The sequence below is a fragment of the Heterocephalus glaber genome, unplaced genomic scaffold (assembly GCF_053883595.1).
Source record: "Heterocephalus glaber isolate CG9 unplaced genomic scaffold, H.glaber_assembly_v1.0 deba00001737, whole genome shotgun sequence".
NCBI lineage: Eukaryota > Metazoa > Chordata > Mammalia > Rodentia > Bathyergidae > Heterocephalus > Heterocephalus glaber.
Genome location: NW_028258445.1, coordinates 1762604 through 1786912, shown reverse-complemented (window position 1 = coordinate 1786912; position 24309 = coordinate 1762604). Strand labels below are relative to the sequence as shown.

Here is a 24309-nt window from a genome sequence, read left to right as displayed (position 1 = left end):
AGTTGGTCAGATTTTTAAATACCGTCTGCTTATGATTTATTATAAGCCTTATTGATAGGTATAGTCATTATATTTATTTCAAATTATTATTTTAACTAACTACAGGATACCGTAATACTGATGAACTGAGCCAGAACAGAGAAGAATTCAGTGAAGCCAGTGGGGACAGGGAGATTGCACAGGGAAGAGGAGGACGGATCTAAATGTATCAAAAGCCTACGTCTAACTACTTGTTTTCACTCTCCTAGTTTTCTCAGTTTCTTAACAACTAACTACATCTTGTAGAATTTAATTTATACACATATGCAGAAAATTACATTGAAGCCTAGTTATTTTTTTAACCCTGGGGAACAGACGAGTGGTTGCTAAGGCCCACTTTTCCTAAACTTTTACAAAGTTTGGTTGAACTCGGAAGAAAGTTATATCTCCTAACAACATCGAACTTTAAGATGTGTGCAAAAGTTCTCCCACTGAAACCTAATATATTGAGCGTGCCTAACATTTACTAGGCCCCCAGGTGATACTATTTTCTCTAACGGATACTTCAGTAAACTAAACCTGAACCTCCGTAAGAGAGATGCACTGCTACATCTATCCTAAGGACTAGAACCTCACTAGGTACAAGTAAACCCTCACTAAATAGTACTGAATGAGTTAAATGAAGACATCCCTTCATTCGGCTTTACAGTGCCCAACAATAAGCACTGAAGTCTCTATTCTTCCCAGGCTATTTGTGCACAGGCACATTGCTAGTGAGCAACTAAGTCAGAATGAAAACCAAAGTCTGGTCCCCAACCCATTTATAATACTTTATAGGCATCTTATTCTGCATTTAGTACACATCCAAAAATTTCCTGAGTAAACTTGGGTATGTTTGAGGGCTATGTGGTTATGAGAAATTCCAGAAAAGGTCACAAAAAACAATTACCAAATTTTGCAATTTTAAACCATGTGTTCTGATCATTATTTGACATTCTAAACTAATGGCACCTTACCTGGCTAGTCTAAGGATTTTAGTCTATTTCCCATGCCCTTCTAAGAAACAGTCATCTTTCCTACCCCTTCCCCCCAAAATCATCTAAACAAGGATGAAATTGATATTCTTATTGAAAACATTTGGTATTTTTATACCAATAATTATCACTGAAAAAGTCAACCATGTGTAAAAATCTTTAAACATTATTTAAAAATCTATCATATTTTTCTGGGGGTTTTTTTGCAAAGCACACAAATGCATACATAGAAAGGAAAAAGCCAGAAGAGAAAGTGAAACATGATTCAACTGGTGGAAGAGATGACAGAAAATACGATCTATGAAAAATACACTCCCATTGTTAAACCCCAGTCAAAAATGTTAGCTACTGAAATACTTAAAATATATATTACCAATTATTGCTTTTCTTAGAACTAAATATTATGCCTTCTTTCCATAACCAAGAATAGCTTTGTCTTATTAGTCATGCTATTAAGGGATTCAAAAAATCCCTGTTCACACTCAATTACTCCATGGTCTATCCAAAAATACTTTTCTGAGGAATAGTTGTTATGTTTGTTTTGTGCACTTTTCACTTACGGTACTCTAGTTCCTAAATTTGTGAATACGAACTCAAAATACAGATAGCCTCCGACTAATAGTCAATTGCTTTTTAATTTATCATATTATTATTGCTATAATAAACATAGCTTTTCTTTCCAATGATCAATTCATTCTCATCTATGTATCATTCTACAGCTTATTATCCCAAATCATGCCTTATTAGCATAGATGTATTATTTTACAATTATGCAGTAGGCATTTTTAAAACATGTCAGTGCAACTGACATATTATTGTTCATTAAACAAGATAGTAAAATAAAAGTTGAATGGACCTCAGAAGTGAAAGTAAACATCTTTATTTAGGATCAGGCTCTAAAACCCAGTGATTTTGAATCCTAAAATTTGTTTTATATTTGTTATGTCTCCATTCATTTATGATCTTGACGTTGACTAAATTAATAAGTCATTTAAAAATCTGCCCCTCAATTTTTAATACAAAGAATGATAAAACCTAGAGCCAACTTTATTTAATTGGTAAATAAAGATTGAAACTAACACTATTGCTCTTTTTCCAATTTTTTGCTTGTCCTAAGAGCTATCTTTCCTGTGACATAAATGAGCTTTCCTTAGATCCCAAGTAAAACTTATTCTTTAATCTTTGGCTTTCTTTGTTGAGTTAACATTTCTGTTAAACTTTTAAAAGTCCAGCCTTTAGGGGAGAGGTTTCCATATCATCCACACAAACATCAGGACCTAATACTATGTCCTGATGGAAGTATTGTGGCTCTCACATCATAGGCCTGCCCTTCTCAAGAGCAGTATTTTTGGAAGAATCAGCTCTGGCCAATCCAAAGCAGCTGGTGACAACATTCTGGCTGTGTCTGATCACCAAGCAGAATGGCCAAAATTCCATTCTCTGAAAACTAGCAAACAAAAACCAATGGTACAATTCAATTACTAGGCAAGGCCAGTTTTCCGTAGACAAATTTGTCAATCGCTACAAGAATTGTTCATTTTTTATTTGGAAGTCCATAAGGTCCAATTAGATTTGACACATATTTGTTCAAATGCAAGCACTGGAAAGAATAAAATATTACCTAAATCAGAACTTTGTGGTAAAATGAAAAATCTCTGGAGTTGAACAAACTGGAATTCAGTTTCTGACTCTGCTTCCCACTGCCTATGTGCTCTTAACCTACCTAAGCTTCAGGCTCCTCATCTTTAATTCGCAAGATTATTTGTAAATTTTAAATGAGAAAGTGGAACTGAAGAAAGGACTTCACAAATGGTTGTTATAATTTTGATCTAAGAAGTCGCCCAAAGTCTCCTATGTTGAAGGCTTGATCCCCAGCCTTTGGTGTGACTGAAATATGGTGGCCCCTTTACTAGGCGGGGCCTATCGGGAGGTGTTTAGGTCCCTGGGTTGTGTCTTAGGAGGAGATTGGGATGCTGGCCCCTCCTGCTCTCTTTTTTGCTTCCTGGCCATCAGGAAGTGAACAGCTCTTGTACCACATAATCCCACCATGACATACTAGTGACTAAACACCCAATGCAACAGGACTCAGCAACCATGGACTGAAACTGCCAGAACCATGAGGCACAATAAGCCTTTCTTTCCTATTAATGCAGGTTAGCTCAGGTGTTTGCTCACAGTGAAAGGACATTAACACACTGGTAAGCACACTTGGTACCTGGCACATAAGAATAATGATATCTTATTTTTTTTCTACCCTAACACAAGCTGTCCCTTCGATTTCAACAAATACTGAGAATCACCTATGTTTGAACAACATCCTATGCATGAAATACATTAGGAAATCCAACAGTGTGTGAAGACTTCAAGCTAACAATGAATACAGTAAATTAATTATATGACGGAGAGTTTTAGAAGGTGAAAAGCACAAAGAAAAAGAAAAATTATAGTAAGAGGGATGGGAGTCTGTAGTTTTCAGCAGGGCTGTCACAGAGAGCCAATAAACTTAGATTTGGTTTGTTGAAACTACTGGAGAACTTAAGTGTTGTTAAAACTCCATTATTTTCCCTTTGTAAACAGTATTCATAAAAATAAAAAATACCTTTGCTAGTGTTATTCAGCAGGGTTTATTTTTCAAAGTCAGAAAGCTCAACATCAGTCATCATCCCTCCTCCTGAAAATGTGTGCAGCTCCCAGTTGAAAAATCAATTGTTGGCAACAGATTATATAATCACCTCTAAGATTAGGTATAAATCATTGTTCTCCCAGAAAGGCCCTCTTTGATTTCACCATAACTTTTCACTGCACTGCTCATAACCAAATCGAAACCTGCTTTCCATCAGAGCTGTGAGAATTCTGAAATATTCACCTGGCAAACAAAGCCCTTCTGCTCTCACGTCAAAAAAACATGTCTGTTTTCCAAAGAGTCTGTGGAAATCTACATGTTGAACCAATGAGCATCATGCGGAGCAAATGAAATATTTTTCCAATTATTTTGCCTCTATGAAATTATTTTCTGCATGTTGAGTCTTAGGTGTTTTGGATACTGCAAATTTGATAGCTCTTTAAACTTTAAATTGGTTCACAGCTCTATTCTGCATTAAATAACAAGCTTGAGAGACACTTGACTAACAGTTTTTAAAATAACTTTTTTGGAGGAGGCAAGGATTCCTTACGTAATAAAACTTACTCCTTTGGATTCTGAAATCAAACAAATCAGAAAGGATTCTAAGAGGATATTATTTTGAGACTAGTTATTTGTTTCAGTTGAATAGAGAGAAATCCTGGAAGTTACACAATTACCTCTTTAGAAGCAAAGGAAAATTTCATATGTCCACTGTATTTTTCTTCTTGTGTTTAAACTCTCACCTCTATTATGACTCCTACAAAAAGCACTGTGGTTCTCAGGAGTAAAATTTAAACAACTTCTCATTGGAAACATTAATGTTTCTCATCAAAGCAAAAGTTTTAGAAACTTGATCCTTAAATTCAACTTGAGAAACTACCCTGTAGCAATTATTTCACTTTTTAGTTGTGCCCATCCAAATTTTTTGCTTTATTTTTATTTGCAAATTAAATATAAATATTTTCTCCAGAATTATATGAGTGAAAATGTGTGACTTTCTCAACACACTGAAAACTGCCATTGAAAATGCTTTCCTCTGAATGTGATGTTTTATACCAAAATACTAATTAAAGGCTTTATTCATTTGGATATTCTCTAAAGTTAGATTTACTAAGGATGACTAGTCTGGAAAAATGATTCTTCAGTGTTGTACACCACACTCTGCAGCAGCTATTCCAGTTATTCCTTAATCTTTGTCCTGCATCCAGCTTCATTTTAGCCTTAACCCATATATAAACCAACGTGTAGAAGAAATATAAACATGCGCGCGCGCGCACACACACACACACACACACACACACACCTACACCTCTACTTACCTTGATTTCTTAACTGACAACCTTTGGAAAAGTAGTGATATATAAAACAAAAAATGCCAGAGTGCTATGTTTCAGTCCCAAAAATGTGTTTTGGCGAACGTGATTGGATACATGTTAATCAAAGGAATAAACAGCAACTGCAATGGGAGGAGGTTTTAGTCATCGATCCCAGGGCCACCATACAGTTCTTAAATTTTCCATAGCTCCATCTCTTTGGAATTTGCTCTGGCTCTCTGGAGACCTACAAATACCAATGTGAGAAGTATTGTTCCTAAACATTCCATATAAAGAATGAAGTCAGAAGTATCAGAATATCTTTCTAGAAATAAGGTTTCCAATCCAAATTCCACAATTCCCTCAAGAGAACAGCGGTTAAATTGTAGCTTTTAGGTTTGTAAGTAGATTACCTTTCCTTTTGAAAATGCCCACTTCTGAGGTAATCTATAGGCTGCTGTTATGAATGGGTCTTTTCAAACGCAATGGATTGTTTAGAAAAGTCGCATGGGAGGCTGCAGAGTCCTCCCAAGGTGGCTGGCCGCCATGTGCACCTTCTTTGTAGCATCTTGGCAGCAGTCTCTCTAATCGGACACACATTTAGAGTCTGAAGACTGTGTGTGCATCCAAATCACTAGGAAATATAGTAGTCGTGACAGAACATGTTGTTCTCTAACCCCACAAAGGGAGATGTGCTGCTGCTGCCCTTCAACATCAGATAGGAATAAACTGCTAGGATTCCATTAAATGGTGATCCTCAAGGATTTTATTAGAGGATTTCAGTAATGAGGAGCCAACATAGCTGTATTTTTATCACAAATCTTTAGTCTATAGAAAAAAAGTTACATGAAATAAACCTGATACAATGTATGAGTATGTTTTCACATTTATACAGGAAGTTGTCCAAACCCTAATATGGATCTTCCCATTGTCCCAAACAGCTAAGTGTCCAATAGAGACACGCTGCTGAGATTCTTCATAAGCCGATTTTTTGCCCTTGAAATTAGTTAGTGAATTTATATGGCCTAAAAATTAAACATAAACTTAGTTTTTAATTCTTTATGGACATAATCCAATCTTGCAAAAAAGTACAGAAAGAGAAAGACAACAATGCTTTGGATATCTTAGGCATTTAGGATAAGAAACAGGACCATTTTTTTCTCTTGTTGCTGACTGCAATGTTTATAGAAATGTAGCATGCATGCAAGAAAGAATGCAAACTTAAGGGTATAATTGCACTAATTTTTATGAGATTGTCACACACATTCTGGGGCTAGGGCTCTAGACAGAGACCTCACCAGATCCCTGGATCTTGCTCATGCCTTATCCCATCCTGGCTGCATTCACAGAGCAAATAATGCATTTACTGTAACAGACACATCTTAGTCTTGCCTGTTTTGGAACTGTTGTAGTAAAAGAAAAACTCTGTACGAGTTAAATTTTATTATGTTTGAGCAAAAAAAGATTCATGAATCAGGCAGCAGCTTCAACCAATAGTGATTCTGAGAGATCGACCTGGCCAGGATGTGGGGAGGTGGTACTTAGAGATGGAGAAGGAAAATGACACAGAAACAGCTGGAATGGTCACAGGCCCACCGCGCCTTTCATAGACGTGAGCTGATGCACAGCAGCCTCCCACTGGCTGAAGCACAGCTACTGTGGCAGGCCGAGACGCAGTCATTCATGACAGGCTGCTCTTTAAGTTAGAATGCAGTGTGCATTTAATTTGACTGATATGCATTTTGTACTGATAGTATTCAGCTTTTTTCCCTCATCGTGTCTGTGAGGTTTATCCGTTTTATTGTATGCAACTATAGTTCTCTTTCACTGCTGTATGGTGTCGCATTACACGAGTAGTCATAATTTTGGTTCAATTATCTTTTAAAATAGATAGCAAAATACCGAGATTTTCTCTTTTTTATCTATTTTTCAAGGTTGTGTTCATTTAAACTTAAAAGGATTGCTTGCTATTTTTTAAAGTGTGATTTAAAATGCTATTCAAGGGCTGGGGATTTAGCTCAGTGGTTTTGCCACCTGCTGCGCAAGTGCAAGGACCCGAGATTGATCCCTGGTACCAATAAATAAGTAAGTAAGTAAATAAATAAATGCATAAATGCATGCTATTCAATGCACTCCTTACGTTGGTAACTTGTTTTCTGCCCCATTTTCATGATTTGTATCACTAGGGGATTTATCAATGTCATTAATCTTTTCAAATAACAAAAGTTTGGTTTGTTGGGCTTGGGTATTTATTTGCTTTTGTTTTTTACTGGATTATGTTCTTTGTCATTTCTTTTCTCCTAGGATTTTGGCTGTAACTTATCATGGTTTCTGCTGGATCTGAACAATGAAACGTAAGTAGCTGTTTTTCACATTTATGCTTTAGAAACATATGCAATTTATACTGTAATCTCCCTCTAAGTACTTTTATAGTTACCTTCCATAAATTTTGATAGTTTTAACTAAATAAAAAATGAAAATTTTGTCTAACTGTAGCTGTAATTTCTTCTTTCACATATGAATAACTTAGAAAAGTGTACTGTCATTTTCAGTTTTGAAGATTATCTCTTTGTACCTTTGTCACAGATTTCTAAGTGACTTCTGTGGCTAGAAAATATCTTCATACTATTTCCACCCCTTGTGCTGTTCTGTGGTTTGTCTCATAGCACAATGGCATGCGTTCCCTTTGGTAATGCCATCACATGATGATTTCCCACGGGCCTCTCCCATTCCTTCACATTTTGAATGGAGAGATGGTGGTTCACGTCTCACTGACCTCAACATGATTCTCTTCCAGAATCTTGTAGGGCAAAGAGCTTTTGAAGAAGGAGACAGTATCAGCCGAACACATTCAGCTTTTCTTACAGATGCATAAGACTGCTTCTTTCTGAAACATCCGTCAGGGTGCTTTCTGTCCACTGTGAGATTGTAGTCTTCCAAGTTGCCAGCCCTCTTCCACCTCGAGAGCCACTTCCTTGCTGGCATTGCCTGGGCTCCTCAAGCTCTCCTGCTAACTGCCAGGTGGGGAACTGATGCTTGAGTGAGTTATTTTTTTAATCAAGTTTCTTTTCGGGGTGCTGGATTTTTTTCATTAGTGCATGTTTGCCATACACAATGATCACATTCCTCATGGGATATGTGCACACGTACATAGTCTTAATTATTTTTTCCTATTCTCTTCCCCTCTATCCAACCCTTTTTTCCCTCCCACTTTTCAAAAGCTCTGTTTCCATTATGTCCTTCAATTCTCTCCTTTTTTGTTGTTCCTTTTCTGTTTCTTTCCTTCTCCCTCTCCCGTTCCCCTTCCCATTTAAGCAAGTTCTTCCTCCTTCCCAGTATCGGTCCTGAACTTTGCTCCTTATTTACACTTCAGGTTTCTCATGCAAGAGAAACCGTGCAATGTTTAAATTCGTGCCTAGGATTTACTTCACTTAAGGTTACGGTCTCAGGATGCGTCCGTATAGCCCACAGCCCCCATTAGGAGTCTCGCACCTTCCTCCCTGCTCCTGAAAAGAAACTGTGGCTTCCAGGCTGACACCAGGCTGGCCTGGGGCGATGCCCGCCTTCCAGGAACACAGAGGGGTTGCTGGGAGCAGGGCGCCCGAGGGGCGAGGAGCACTGACGCCCCCCAGAGCTCAGCGTCCTGGGCGTCTCCGGAACTGCCTACCTCCCGATTGGGCTCGTGATGCAAGGGCTGGCACCTGGCAGCCCGCCCCACCCCGGAGGCTACCTGGGCCGGAGCTGAGCAGGTGCGCCCGGATCCTGGGCCCCAGGGCGGCCTCAAACCGCAGAGAACCCCAGGCTCGGTACCGTCATTCGTCCTCTCAATGTCTGCACCAGAACTGCGGGGCGGGGCTCAGACTGGACCCTGGGGAAAGTGCAGGTCTGGTTTCCAAGCTCAGTTGGCCTCTCCTGGGGAGGAAGCAGACGTGAGCAGAGGGGAGCTGAGCCGGGGCCAGCGGGACCCCAGTGCCCTGCAGGGGGCAGCAGCGCTCCGTCCTTGGAGCCCACACCAAGCCCTCCGCACGGAGGCCTCGCCCTGAAAAGCTGCACCGCCTGGGCCACCTCGGAACGTAGCATAGACAAGGCCACCGCAGGTGACACCCAAAGAAATGCCACTGCGTCCTCCTGGGATCAGAGCCAGCGCCACATCCACCTGAAATGACCTGCCCAGCAACTGAAGACTGGATAAAGAAATGTGGGGTTTCTATAAAATGGAGTACTACTCAGCCATGAAGAATGAGGAGCTCCACATAGTTACAGCTAAGTGAATGACATTGAGACCGTACTCTTTTTAAAAAAAAATTATTTTATTGGTGCATTTTAGGTGTACGGTACAATGACATTCATCATTGGAAATCTGCACCTTTACATAATCTCTCTTGGTTCTTATTTTTCCCCTTCCCCTGCCCTCCCTTCAACCCCTCCATCCCCCCATCTACAAAGACTTTGTTTCCATTTTTCCATTTTCTCACATTAATTCCATTCCCTGCTTTCCTTTCCCCACCCCTCCTGCTTGCTTCCCCTTTGCTATACTCTTAAGTGAAAACAAAAATTCTTTAAATAAATGAAACTGGGAACACAGCATGCAATAAACTACAGGGTCCAGCTTAAGCAGGGCTAAGAGGGAGGTCTAAAGCAATAAACAGCGAGCTCAGAAAAGCAGAAAGACTGCACACTCACCAACAGTGCACCTCCTGGAACTAGCAAAGCAGCAGTATGTGTGATATAAAGGACAACACAAGCACCCCTGGGCTGCCAGGACTCAACAGTACTGTGACCCAAGCTAAGTACACAAAACACCCTTGGGAGCAGACAGCCTAGAAAACACACACACACACACACACACACACACACACATGCATGCACACACGGCTGGGTTAGAAAAAAACCAGGGAAAGCTAAAGAAGATTAAACTGTATACATTTGAATATTCTAATTATAATATCATACTATAATTCTGTAAAATGTGGCCACTGGGAGAAACTGAGCAAAATCTAAAAAGAACTTCTCATTTCCTACAATTACATGTGAATCTCCAATTATACCGACAAAATATTTAAACTAGCGAAAATGAAAATAGGATAAGATCTCATATCCTTCACAGTTTTTAAGAATGTTCCATAGAAATACATATTATACAATTGTTGGGTTCGTTCTTTTATAAGTGACCTTTGAAAGTTGGTTTTTTTTTTTTGGTACTGGGAATCAGACTAAGGGCGCCACTGAGCTACATCCAGAGCACCACGATTTTTAGATTAAGCATGTTAGATATTATGACTCTCATATTGCTATTAATGTTTTGTTCTAACAGTTACTAATATGATTTTTCTATTTATGTAGGCTTTGCTTTTGTTCCCTTTAGCTCAATATTTGCTTTCTATATTTTGGGGCCTTGTTGATAGCTACATATAGACTTAAAATTGCTGTATCTTTTCTGTTAAATTAACCTCTTATTGTTAGGAAACAGTGCCCTACTGTATATTTAGAGATACTTTGTCTAAGTCTCTATCGGCATAACTATGCTACTTTTCATATGGGTCAGTGGTCAGCAAGGCATGAGGTCTTGGCCGGGCTGCTTTAACAAAGTGAAATAAACTGCAGCACTTGTTAAGAGGACAGAAGTGTTTCCTCCAGGCTGGAAGTCTGAGGTCAAAGCACCAGCCTGGCAGGACGACAATGAGGACGGAGAGTACCAACATCTTTCTGGGTCAGTACTGCGGGCCTCACACTGCGCCCGAACTTGGTGGAAGACAGGGAGGAACGCTCTGGACTCTTTCCTGTAGCAACGCTGAGCCCTCAGGACTCCGCCCCTACTCAGTCTGCTCCCCAAGGGTCCCCTCCAAATACCTTCAGATCCAGGTGCCATTTCCACCTGTGGGTTCCGGGGCCCTCGGACGTCCCATCCACGACACGCTGACCGCTTCACAGCCTGACTCTGCACGGCCTGGGAGCCAAGAACAGTGTTGTATTTCTAAAAGGATGTAACAGCGGAAGAAGAATGTGCGACAGAGACCTCCGTACACGCAGAGCTGAAATATTCATACCCGGGCCATTGCAAAGTTTTCCGCTGCTGTTGGGTGGTGCTTCCGTGATACAACCTGCCCGCAACAGTGGTTTCAAGTCTTCAGCGTACTTACAGAGCAGACGGGCAAGCTTTAAAAACCTAGGGGCATATTTGTCTTTAGTTGAGATCAGATAGCTTATTTCTAATGTAAACATGGATGTGTTTGAGTTTAAATATATTATTATTTCAGTATCTTTGAAATGTTTCATCTGTTCTTTGGTCCATTTTCACACTTGAGTTCTTTGAGAGTAAGAAAGTTTTAGTATTTTTTATCCTAGCTCTAATTTATTACTACACTCCGTTCATTTATTCCTCATCTGGGATAATATATACTCATTTTTAACCTGTCGGTGTCAGTTCTTGTCAGTACTTTTAGCCATTCTCGTGTAACTTAAGAGCTCCCTGTTAGTCAGCTCAGGATGCCATCAGAAAACACCAACAGCCACCTGGCATAAACAGTAAGAGTGTGTTTCCTCTCTTGCCCAAGGCCAAGGGCACTCCGGTCCCTTTCTGCTGGCTGTAGGTGTCCTCTCCTGTGTGTGTCCCGAGGAGCCGGCGAGCTCTGGATTGTCCTCATGACCCCCATTCCTGTGGGTGGCAGGCCTCACCGCAGGGTTTCATTTAGTCCACTTCTTTACCTCAAAGACAGGTGCATCATCCTCCAGCCTTCAGCTTACGAATGGGTACGAAGGATCCAGGCGCCTCTGAATCCTTAGAAGATTCCCTCACACTCCACCTGTTGTGGCCGTCTAATGTATGCTGCACACGCCCTCTGCATACTAACCGCCCTTTGAAACTGATGTTTATCATTCATCATTCCCTCACTTTTACCCTTACTTTTTCTTGCAATTAACTCAAGATTCCATCTGCAATTACCTTCCTTCTGCCTGAAGTGTTGCTGTAGTATTTCTTTTAATGACTAGCTGTCAGCAATAAAATATCTGGGTTGGGTCAGTAACACCGGCAGGAAAAAACAGAGGAGGTGCTCTTGGGATTATTTAAAATTCCAGCACATTTCTTAATTTCTTTAATCATATAATTTAGAATCCACCTTTATCTTTTTTTAAAAAAAGTATTTCTGCTGAGAATAGAATTCGAAGGTAGCTTTTTCTTCCTTTATAGCCTTCTCTAGACTTTACAAAGTAAGCTGCCAGTTTTGTTGTTGCTCCTTTGAAGCTAATGCCTTTTTATCTGTGTGCTTTGAAAAGGTTTTATCTGGTTTTGGTACTCATCAGTTTGGATAGGCCTGGCCTGGATTCTCTTGTCTTCCTCATCTTATTTGAGTTTGGAAATGTCTCTTGAATTCACAGCTTGACATTTTTCTCAAAGTTGGAAATTTCTTGGCCAATATTTTTTTGAATGCAGCTTCTTCCCCTTGTATCTTTTCCATACTCTGGTTACATAAAGATATAAACATGACTAATGATCGACATATAAAGGTGTATAATAATAATTTTCTCACCACATCACACATCTTCTCTCTTACAATTCTCTCAATTGCCTTTTATCCTTTTTAGTCTGTAGTCTACTTCTCTTTTAAAGTTTCTTCCAAGTCATTAGTTTACTCTTCAGGTCTGTATATATTTTTCATAAAAATCTGTAGTTGTTTTATTGATCATATTCTTCATTCTGAATATTTCCCATAGAACTATCTTCTAACTAGTTCTCTTCTTTTCATTCATGTTTAGGCTTATCTTCTTTTTAAATAATTCATTGAAATCTTTTTTGTATTTTTACTTATGAAAAATAAAATAAAATTTCACAAAATAATCAGAGAGTAACAATAGTTAATACACTGTGCATCATAATCTTAAAAGCAATGACTGATTAGATTGAAGACATAAGCAAAAAACAATTACCATAATTTTCACCTCCAGAATTTCTATCCAAAACTTGATGTATTCCAGTCAACTTGTATGATTCTTTATCCCCTAATCCATTGTGAATGCATCTTTTAGCTTACAAAATGTCTCCTGTGTAGTTTGCTAAGAGCAGAGACCACTTAATTCATTGATAAACCAGAAGAAAGACAATGTCACATCCTTTCCACCACATCCTCATGCCACCTCAGCATCAAAATAAATGACAGTTTCAGAACAAGACTCACTGAATAAAATAAGGGTTCATGTGCTCATCCTTTATTAATCTGTCAATTTTTAAGTGGATGAGACAAGAAAGCTTGGAATTCTCAGATTAGAATGGCAACTAGCAAATATAGAAGCTATGATAAAACTATCGATAGTCATGATTTCGCAGTAATCACAGTTATAGTTTATTCTGCCAATAAACACTGCTAGATGCTAAATGCAGTTAGTGAAAATTTAACAGAGAAGTTAAGATTTACCCAGTCTCAATGTACCTCTCCACAGTATATGTACCAATTACAATGCTCAATAAATTTATTGAGAGGAAGCTATTTTAATCAAATGGTCAAAGTTAACACATTCAGTACTAGATATATAAGACAAACACATCAATTAGATAAGGATAGGCAAGAAAGACAACCCCAAGATCAAGGCAAAGAGACCAGGCAATCCAAGGAACCATCAACTGGTGTGGAGACAGTGAATGAGTAATAGATTTTCTGAGAAAGGAAAAACAACTCAAGACTATAAGAATGTATGTATTATTTTCATAAGAGTCCTTTGCAGTTGCTGAATTTAAGCTCTTCAATGACTTCGTCATTATACTTCATAAAGGTAAGGGTTATAAGCCATATAGGATTGTTCATCATTCAAATATTTTTTTCACATTTGGGATATTTTAAATAAATTTCATAGACCTCATTACACCTAGCAAACCACAAGCAAATTCCAGAATCTTAGTTTTATCTTTTCTTGAAATTCAATATACTCTTTCAAATATTACTTTTATAAAACACAAAGAAAAAAACTAGGACACAAATAAGCAGGATTTTTCTACTCCTAAATTTGTTATGTCATAATCATATTTTTAAGTGTTTTCTTATGTTCACAAAATTGTTTGGCAATATGTCCTTGAATTTAAAATGAAATCTCCATGGTAACTCTCAAATGAAAATACAGTGGAGAGCCCAGGAGAGGCAGGACAGCATCACCAATATAAAGGATGCTATTTTGCTTATGCAACTGTGTCTGCTTGTGTAAATACTAACTAGTTTCTCTGGTGTAAGAAACTGAAAGTGTAAATGAGAACCAAAATGTGTAATAGGTAATGTGAAATAGGAAGAAAAGGAGCAAAGGGGAAGGGGAAGTGGGAGGGGTAGGGGAAAAGGAAAGAAGGGAAAGAAAAAGATACGAGAAAAGAATGGAAACAAAGTCTTTGTAAATAGGGAACGGTGGGGGGAGTGAAGGGAGGGCAAGGGAAGGGGAAAAAATAAGAACCAAGATGCATCATGTAAAGGTACAAGATCCCAGTGATGAATGTCATCGTACTGTACACCTAAAATGTACCAATAAAATTAATGATTAAAAATAGTGTGTCTGCTATTAAATTCTCCAGGCACACAAACATCACAGACTCTTTACTAAGCCAGAGGAAAGGCCGAGTGACATTCCTTTCCTTTTGTATCTCTGTCTCATTAGAGAAAGGCCAACACATACGCATTTTTATTGCATTTCCATAAGCTCTTTTGTTCGCTAGAAATTCATGTTGCTACAGAAAGGGACAACCTATAGGCTCTAGGAAAACAATTAATGGTTCAATTTAAATATCAAACTTAGCAGTAGTCACTTTAATCAGATTCATATTCCACCAAGATATATTACCATAAATACAATGTTAAGTGCGTTGTTCTCAGTGGGTTATACTTAGAAAAGATAATCAAAGTTTTACTTTGAACTCGGGAAGTCTGAACCTAAAATGTTGCAAAGTTTAAGTTAAGCTCTTGGAAACTTCTGAATGAGAAACAGAAAAGACTTGTTTACAGCTTTAAGGGATGATTTGTTGCTCATTAAAATTTGCGTTCTCCTTTGAGTTTTTGGTTTAATTTTCCAATATACTTTTAGGTAGGCAAACTCACACTCCACATAAATTCTTTGTGTTCCACTTTGATTGATCATCTTACGTTTATATTTACCATCTATTAAAGAATTCCTCTCATTGGGAACTTGATAATTTTAGTGAGTCGAATAAGTCTAGCAGATCAATTTTCCAGAAGGGTTTATATATTGCATATAATATATATATACTCCGGGGTTAAGCACTTCAAGGTGCTTCACTTTTCAGTAAGCTTTTTCCATGTAGGGGTTTGCATTGCACAGAAGAAGTATTGGGAAAATACTAGAAATGATAGGAACCTTGGAATCTCTTTAGCCAAGGGCCCTTGAGGTTCATTAATTTGCTTTAGGCCACATATTGGTTGGAGCCTAAGACAAAAGCTCACTGCGGGTGCCAGTACCTCAGAGCATAAAGGAAGAAGGTCCTCTGGAGGGACCCCAGCCAGCAGTTGCTGCTCTCTACCAGCCAGCATGATGCAACTTGTCCACGGAGTAGCACAGAAAGCGCGAAACCAGTACCGCTGCTCAAAGCAGACGCTGGGGAAGAGCCGCATAGAGGGGCAATATGGGGAGTGCGTCCCTTCTCCTTCCAGGCTCCCTGCAGTGTCCTCTTTTGCAGAACCTGTGGAGTCCACTGGCAAAAGCAGACTGCATTTGCAGAAGAGCAGCCCCAACATCAGAGTGGAGAGGACTGGCTGGGACCTGGACAGCCAGCACCCTCAGACAGACAGGTACTCAGCCTCCAGGACAACCTGGCAATTAAAGACCTGAATAGTACCTGTGGTATGAAAGTAGAAGTGGAATATGACCAGGGGCACGCAAGCAAAACTGTCTGCAATAAACAAGGACATAGAAATCAGTGCATTTAGTCATGGAGCTGCGACACAAACAACCACAGCCCAAGAAGAGTCAAGTGATTAAAGAGGAATTTCATCCCACGACCTCTTAGATGACACTAAATGAGTGCAAAGAAGGGGCTTTAGAAGCAGCCATTGAAATGCCCTTTGTTTCCATGCTATTTTCTGCACAGGTTTCTTTCTCATCTGTCCCCCTCAATACCCAAAAAGAAAAAAAAAATCCTCTACTTGCAGCCTGAGAGGATTTCTTTGTCATTCTTAAATGGTTTCACTTTAGTATTAATCCTCACTTCTCATTAATTTTTTTTTTTTTTTTTTTTTTTTTTTTTAGTACTGGGGATCGAACTCGGGACTTTCCGCTTGCAGGGCAGGTGGTGGAAGCACTGAGCTAAATCCCTGGCCCATCATTAATTATTAATTAGCAAGTCATCCCGCAGTGCATTGCTCTTTCTCACTGTGACCAACTGGCCTCCTGTAAAATCCCTGCTCTTCCTTTCTGTCCACGATCTTAGGCTTAAAAGTTTGTATCTCCTACTTACCTTCACACAGAGTTCACCTGTGTAATTTGCTTCAGCCACAGACATTTTGTAAAACAAGAGACATAAAAGAATTCCTGAGGAAGTCTAGCCCAGCTGTGCTTACCAAGTTAAGTTTGTTCCGGTTCTTTCTTATTTTTCTTCAGTACTAGTGACTGAACCCAAGGCTTTTGCACTGAACTAAATACCCTGAGTGCTTTTTTGTTTTTTGTTTTAGTTTTTATTTTGAGACGGAGTCTCGCTAAGTCACTCAGTTACCCAGGCGGGGCTAGAACTTCCAATCATCCTGCCTCAGCTTCCCAGAGTTCTGGGTTTACAACCCTTTGCCACAACACCTGCTTCCCGCTGGCTCTTTGCCAGCACGCTGAGAGCTCTCCCAGCGCAGCTGCTAGCCAGGGGGATGCTGGGCACCGCTGTGTCCTGACTGGCAGCCGATCTAGCAGATCTGTGCAAATGCCCACTCTGGATATCAGAAGACTATCCACCTGAGCCAAGCCCAAGTATCAGACCGTAAATTGGGAAGATAAATAAACTGCTGCTATGTGACGTTCCTAAATCTGAGGCATGGGTCACACAGCACTATCACAGCAAAAGGCAGCCGGCACTGACAATAGCAAAGCTGGACCAGGGACCATAGGGAAGGGAAGAAAAGTCTGTGACCACTTATCTGCCAGTAAAACCCCCATCGTATTTTGGTTAGGTTAAAGCAAACGTACAAAAACCAAGATGAAATCCAAGGAAAGAAATGGATGATTAATGGTCTGTCTACAAAGAAAGTAAGATTATTATCTGTACTGACAGCTGATTCAGAAGGATTTCTCCTTTAAACTTCTAAAGTACTATAGTCAACATCTTCAAGGCAGCTTCCTAAAAAATGTTAAAGTCCTGCAAAATTATGAAGAAATAGTAAAAACAGAGCTTCCTTTTTAGAATTTAGGTTTATTTTGAAAATATTGCCTAGCTTATTTATGATTTTATCCAGGTTTAACTATTCTTCTCGAAGAATCTCTTATACTTCAAGTATCAAAAATGATAAATAAATAAATAATTTAAAATGAATAAACAAATATAAATATACAACAAAATATATAAATACACAATACATCTAAATAGATAATAATATGCAAATATATTTATATAAAATACATATAAATATAATAAATATATGTAGATGTATTATATAAGTATAAATAAATAATAAAATAATAGGTAAATCATTTTACAAAACTATGGGTCTACAACAGTACTCTCCTCAGTTGCCAACAATAAGACTGAATAAATAAAATCTACATCACTACGATCTCTCTAAAATCTTCCTGGACTACAACTTTTTTCTAAAAGTATGAGTTATTCTATGCAAAACAAGCAGGTCAGCATCCACTTTCCACTCCTAACTCCAAAGGGTTGGAGTAGTCGAGAGTTATTCCTGATAAATATAAGGAAGAGGAAGGTGGAAAGAGAGGTGCCTACCTTGTCCCAGATGAATCAGGACCGACAGCACTCACTTTTATAGTCCAAGGCATAAACTAGAAGAAAGAGATTACTAAGCTCATCATCCATAGGTTGTTATTAAACAATGCAGTGATTCCAAGAGGCTGCCTATGTCCACGCCACTTTCTGCACCCTACTTTTCCCGTCTTCCAGATCTGGCCAGATCTCCACAACGTGCTAAGCATCAATTACAAAGAGCATCGTTGGACAAGAGGACATTCACTGCAGTGTGACCACAGAGCTACATCGGTGTAAACTGAAGACTAAATATGCAGACACACAGCAGGAGAAAGATCGATGTAATCGAATTGTGAATTTAGAAACCGATCTAAGAACATAAGATAAAGGCTGCCTTACAAATCAATGAGGAAAGTATTTAACAGAATTGAGATAACTGAGAAGCCTGACAGGAAAAGACTACAGATGGACCCATACTTCAAAACCAGCGTCAGATAGCTTAGTGAATCTAGAGGAGGACCAGAGAAGTGGAAGGAAAGGGAGAGGGCTTGAAAAACAAAAAGAAAACCAGTTGTATTATGTACATTTAACCACTCCCCAAGCTGATGTAAACTGCACGTGCTGCCAGTGGGTATTAATAAAAAAGACAGAGGGAACAAAACAACAGCAAAACCCCCTTCACACACATATGCTTGTATATTAAATATAAGAAATTGAGAAAAATAAGTTAGAGAAGGAAGCAGCTGAGAAGCGTAAGATGTTATCTGAGGCATCTGCCAAGTTTGATACATAGATTCAACCACAATAAAATTTCATTAGAAAATTCTTTGCCAAATATAAATGATAGTGTCAAAGAATGATTAGGAACACACACAAGAAAAAGTAAAGTTTGGTAATTGATAATGAGCTTCTAGGTCCAAAGCAAAGAGATGTGTGATGTACATGTATCAACTCGCCATGGAGCATGTAGTCACTGTCTATCACAAACATGTACTAATAAAAATTTTATAAAGCAAAAAGAAGAATAAAGGATGATCAAAATATACAGTTATTGTTAAAATTTTATTACAATAAAAGAGACCTGGCCATTAATCTCCTGCAAAATACTCTTCCGCATTTCAAACACACTTGTCCCATCATTCTTGGTACTTTCTGAACCAGCCCTAGAAGTCCTCTTTCGTGAGTGTCTTTATGTACAATATGTGGTCAAGAATATCGTGAGTGCTGATGCCCAGTGCCATCCAACAGAAAGGCAGGGTGGAAGAACATGACGTTGGGACTCCTCCACCCTAGTCAGCGTGCCAGGAGACTTCTGGATCAGCTTCAGCCCCAAAGTCAAAATGACCATGAGAGGTAAGGGTTTTGAATCTACTCGGGCCACCCAGGGAGCCAGGAATGCACAACTAATGACACTCAGGAAAAATGGCTTCCAGAACTGCCTCAGAAAGTGACAAGAATGACAGGAGGATTACGTTCAGTGTGACGGGAACACTTCCAGGAGGGTAAGTGGTAATGTGTCTTCCACTGTAGTAAATTTTTCAATGTAGTCATTCACTGTATTTTTATCACATCTTATAGGATGCTTCCCTTTGTGTCAACAGAAAGTGAATAGAATGCATGAATTTGTTTTTATGTAAGTGAAATTTCTCTGGAAATATATACTAGAAATTATTAATATTCTCTGTCCCAAGCGCAAGAAAATGGGCAGTTGGAGTTCAGAAATGGGAAAGCACAATATTCCATTGTGCTTTCTCCTTATGAACTCTATGAGTAGAGTACCTGTTCTATACTAAAAGTAAAAATCAAAGTAGAATTTTTAAATTTATTTTTTTAAATCTGGTACTCTCATATTTTAATTCTTCTTGCTTGCTATCCACAGACAAACCCCCAAATCTCAATGCTGAATCTATATGAGGCTTATTTCCCACTCAGGAAGGTGGGATGTGTAGTGGGTGACACTTAAGGCATCGAGCACTCCTCAGTCTGCAGCATGGACTGCAGACCTGCCCGCCATGGAGGAGCCCACTGTCCAAGCTGCCATGTCCCAGCGTCTACTGAGCCACTGCTGCCCACAGCCCACTGGCCAGAGCCACCTATTAGGCCCCCACTGGCCTGCAAAGGTGGTAGTGACAGGAAGAACACACATGCAATACCACTCCTGCATCTTTCATACCACAATCAACTACATTTTAACTAAAAGTCTTGATTATATTTTCTCAAACACGACATAACCTGCTTTGTGTCCTTCGAGTTTTACCTTGTTTTTAAAAAGCATATCACTATTCCAAATGAAGATGCACACAAGTGAGACCCCTAGGATGTCTTAGATTGTCCAAGCAGGTCGCCTCTCAAATGTAAGACTTTACTTGGACCTCAAATAGCAATATGGATAAATATACTATTGGCCAATCAAAATTTGGTTGTGCTTTGAAATGTGTGAGTTCAGATATTTTCCACTGTGCCAGGTACAATTGCACAATCTCAGACTACACAGTCATAACCGTGTTGGGAGGCGGGTGATCTCATACTGTCACTGTCGGCATCCTTCCACCCAGACTTTCCACATAAAGCCAGTAAAGGCCCCTACTCGAGGTTCACCTCCACAAATTAGAAAGAAAGTGGAAAGGGAAAGCCAATGCAATGTCCTGCATTTGTCCTGGAACTGGTCTACTCTCATCCTGGAGAGAACAATTTGTACTCAGATTTCGTTTTTGTCTCTCCATTCTACTCTTGAGTCCATTATGCCAAACTCTGTTTTTTCACTTTGCACCCAAAGAACTGAAGCATGCTTCTTGACAAGTTGAAAGCAATAAGATAGGTTGCTGGATGGCTTTGACATTACTGTTTGAGGTACTTTGGGTGAAATTGTAGACACAGTTTAGCAGAATGATTTAGCTTCTCTTCGTTGTATGTATTTGTTTATCACAAAGATCCCTGCATAGAGTTCTGAAGAATGCCAGCTGTCTGAGAGACTCAGCAAGCAAGGCCAAGTTGGTGATTTCACACCGAGGATTACTCCCCTGGAGAGGTGAAGAAGAAAATGCAGAAGAGATGGACCGACATTTCAGCGGAACAGCCAAGGCAAGGGAAGAACCTTTTGATGTGTCATCTTAATGACCCGTGACACCAACTGCAAGAGCAACATGCAAACTGGGCATTTTGACTCTTAAAGTTTGTGCCTATTTTTGCTTACCTTTAGTAACCCCGGGTCAGGGTGGGCTGTCACAGACAGAAAGTTGAGTCATGAGCACACCCTACTGGTTTGGAATGAGATGACAATAAAAGACGATAGGAGGTCTCCAAGACTGGGGTTTTGTCTTTGTTTTGGATTATGGATTTATGAAACACAGGGTGTTCACATGCTAATATTACAAGAAGAGCATAGTTATATATATATTAGATAGCGATAACACACATGCATTTGAAAAAATCGGATCTTTCCTAAAACTTTGGGGTCCCTCGGCATGTCTTTTCTTCCTCTTTTCCTAGGCAAAAGGTTCTTTCAATTCTTTCAGCTCTCACATGCTTTAGCGAACCCCACGAGGTTCTTTGGAGTGAGTCAGTCTGATCCTGGATCCACAGAGACACCTGCAGTTGTCATGCTGCAACGATGCTGTGGACACCCCACCTGTTTCTCCTTTTCTCCCTCTGGTTTTGCTTTCATCAGACACATTCTTCAAACAGCCGGGTAGTGCCAGTGCGGAGCTCCCTGGAAGCACATTCTCATTCCACACTAGAAACCACATTTGATTAACTTGGTTACACGTAGGGAACTTGTCCTACTTCACGGCTATTGTAATGATGGGAGCTATACTTGAACTGGAAAATAGTCACATGTGCTGAACACAGATTTGTACTTAAATCAAACGTTAGAGAAAGATGAACAGAAATACTTAGGTGGTCAATTCTTTCTCCTGCGTCTAGAAAGTAAACAAAAGCGGTATCGTCTCTGCTGTTCTTTCTGATTGACAGACGTTACCTAGGAAGGGAGTATCCCAAGAACAGTCATGGAGAATTAAGTGGGATGAGGGTTATTCTTTGGTTTTTCTTTCTTTTTCCCCCAATAAGAGTGACTAAGGCCACAAGGCTATTTTTAAATCATAATTTTACTACATTTTACAGCAGCAGAATGGAAATTTTACTATCACTTGGTTCTCAAAGTCCAGAGAATAAGGATCTAGGACCTAGTCCTTAATTTGATAAGTAAGTAGAAGAAAAAGAAACCAAATTCATTACTCTACATTTATGCAATCCAACCATTTGTGTCAGAGATCAGAATTTATATGGACATCATGATATAAAAGAAATTTCATTCTATTATATCTCTCAAGCATAAAAGTAATGTCATGTAATGCCTACATATTACACTTCTCTAGCTAATAAAATAAAACTCCAATAAGTTTACATAGGCACCGAATATAATAAATAATTTGGCAACATTTGCCTTCCATTATTTTTGGCTCAGCAATAACTCTATCCAGAGAAGTTACAACCCTATTATTCACTTCTCAATGGCTACATTCCTTAATTTGAAGTTTCCTCCTTCAAATCTTGATTCATTCTATACTTATAAAATTGAAACCTGATGAACAATTCCATCAAAACAACAAAGTATGCTCCATGGTTCCAAGTTTTATTGCCAGTTACCCCTATGAAATCCAACATGTGTTCTGCTACTGGATTAATCTACAAAGCGGAGTCCAAATCTTATCATTCAAAAGCCAATTATCTTCACTGAAAATTTAGATTCTAAAGCCTTATCCTAATTTGCAGGGTCTTTTCACTGTACTTTCCTATCATTGCCTTCTATTATTACCTTTTGGACATCCTTGTGTCCTGACTTAATTGAATTGTTTTTTGCTTCTTCAAATACTTCTTACACTTTTTCCTATGGGACTCATGCCAACCACACCCCCCAAAAAGATGCCACTGGTCCATCCAACTTCACCCAGACTCCATCAAAATAATGATGATAACAGTAGCCACCATTAGCTGGGGCTCATAATGGACCAGGCATCAAGCTATTCACTTTCTACACATAACAGTTCTTTCAGCTCTCGTGACAACCTCGGGTGACAGGGTCTGTTGTTAATAAGAAACTGACCTTTAATGCTAAGTAACTTGTCCAAGGTCCCATAACTTATAATTGGAAGAGCTCAAAAGACAAACAACTTTTTTGCATGAGGATTTTCTCAGTTTTCAACTCTTTTCCAGATTTGCCTTTATCCAGAACTGCTTTTTCCAGATTTGTCCAGGATAGCTCTTAGGTTGCTCTTCATAGAAACTATAGCCATCGGCCGTGTTTAAGGCACAGAGGGGTCTGTACGTCTGCTCTGTGAGCCCAGTGTGTCTCATGTCTTCTTAGAGGTCCGGTTGCCACAAGGCAGGGAGGCTGCCCTTCACCAGAGCAGAATTCCAGGAGCAGGACTGTGCTTAGCTGAACGCCGGCAAAGGGCAACTTGAAATTTCTGTTACTGGTTGGATGGATGGCTTCTTCTTTTTTCAAAATGTGGCTAGGACAAGAGTTTCTACTATACAATCCATGAGGCTCTTACGAGGAATCTACATGGTCAAAATATTCTGAAATAAAACACAAAGGTTAACCGCTTTTTTTCAGTGCTTCAGCATTTTCACCCAGGAGCACGAGTAGTGAGTAAAACTGATGGCTGTGTCATCCTCATTGTTGTTGGCTCAGCAGGGAAAACATTTTACTTAAGAATGTTCCTGCAGAATGTGTACTTAGCATGTGTAAGGCCCTGGGTTCAAACCCTAACACAAAAAGGAGGAGGAGGAAGAGGAAAGAAGAAAAAGGAAGTAGAAAAAAGAATGTTCTTGAGAAAGCAGTAATATTTGTAGTGTTTTAAACCCAGCCCCTGAGCACATCTTGTCCTATTCTGAGGGCAGAGGAGCATTTGTATAAAGCGTTTGTGCCCATTCTCAAGTGCAGAATTGTTTTAGAAAAAACACGGTGTGATTGATGTAGAGCAGAACTAAATGTCTTTATCGTGGAAATTGATTTTTACTTGAAAGGAGTGAAAGGCAAATACAGTTATTCAATCTTGTGTTTAGCGAGCCACTTTCCTGAAATAAATGAAGTGACTGTCATGCTAAAAATAACGACCAACAGCGCTGGTTCCCAGTGATCAAATTTGAGCTTGAAAACAATATTTAGAATTTCGTAAACCTTCCTTTCTTCACCATATTGACAGTGTCCCACTATTTTTAAAATTGTTGATGAGAGTGCAATAATAACTACAATTTTATTTATGTGGTTAACAAAGTGTGTTAAGATCTCATGAGCTACTATATGAATATCCCAAATGACCAGGCTTGATATTATAAAATCATCTAAGAATATAAGATATAAGATCAATTCAAAGTACAGTAAATGACAATAGATTTTAATAAATACTAAAATGTCTATAGAAATGTTTCTGATTTTGCAATGTAATTAATCTTTCATAAAATGCCACT

The 24309-nt window shown here is 39.1% G+C and overlaps 1 long non-coding RNA gene across 1 annotated transcript in view; it reads right to left on the bottom strand.

Moving 5' to 3' along the window:
- The window catches only part of LOC110346439 (uncharacterized), a 123767-nt gene that overhangs the window by 71756 nt on the left and 27702 nt on the right, over window positions 1-24309 (bottom strand). Inside the window, exon 2 of the long non-coding RNA XR_015447010.1 lies at window positions 1-24309. This exon is cut by the window's left edge and continues 18973 nt beyond it; it is cut by the window's right edge and continues 18821 nt beyond it. This is a non-coding gene — a long non-coding RNA (uncharacterized LOC110346439).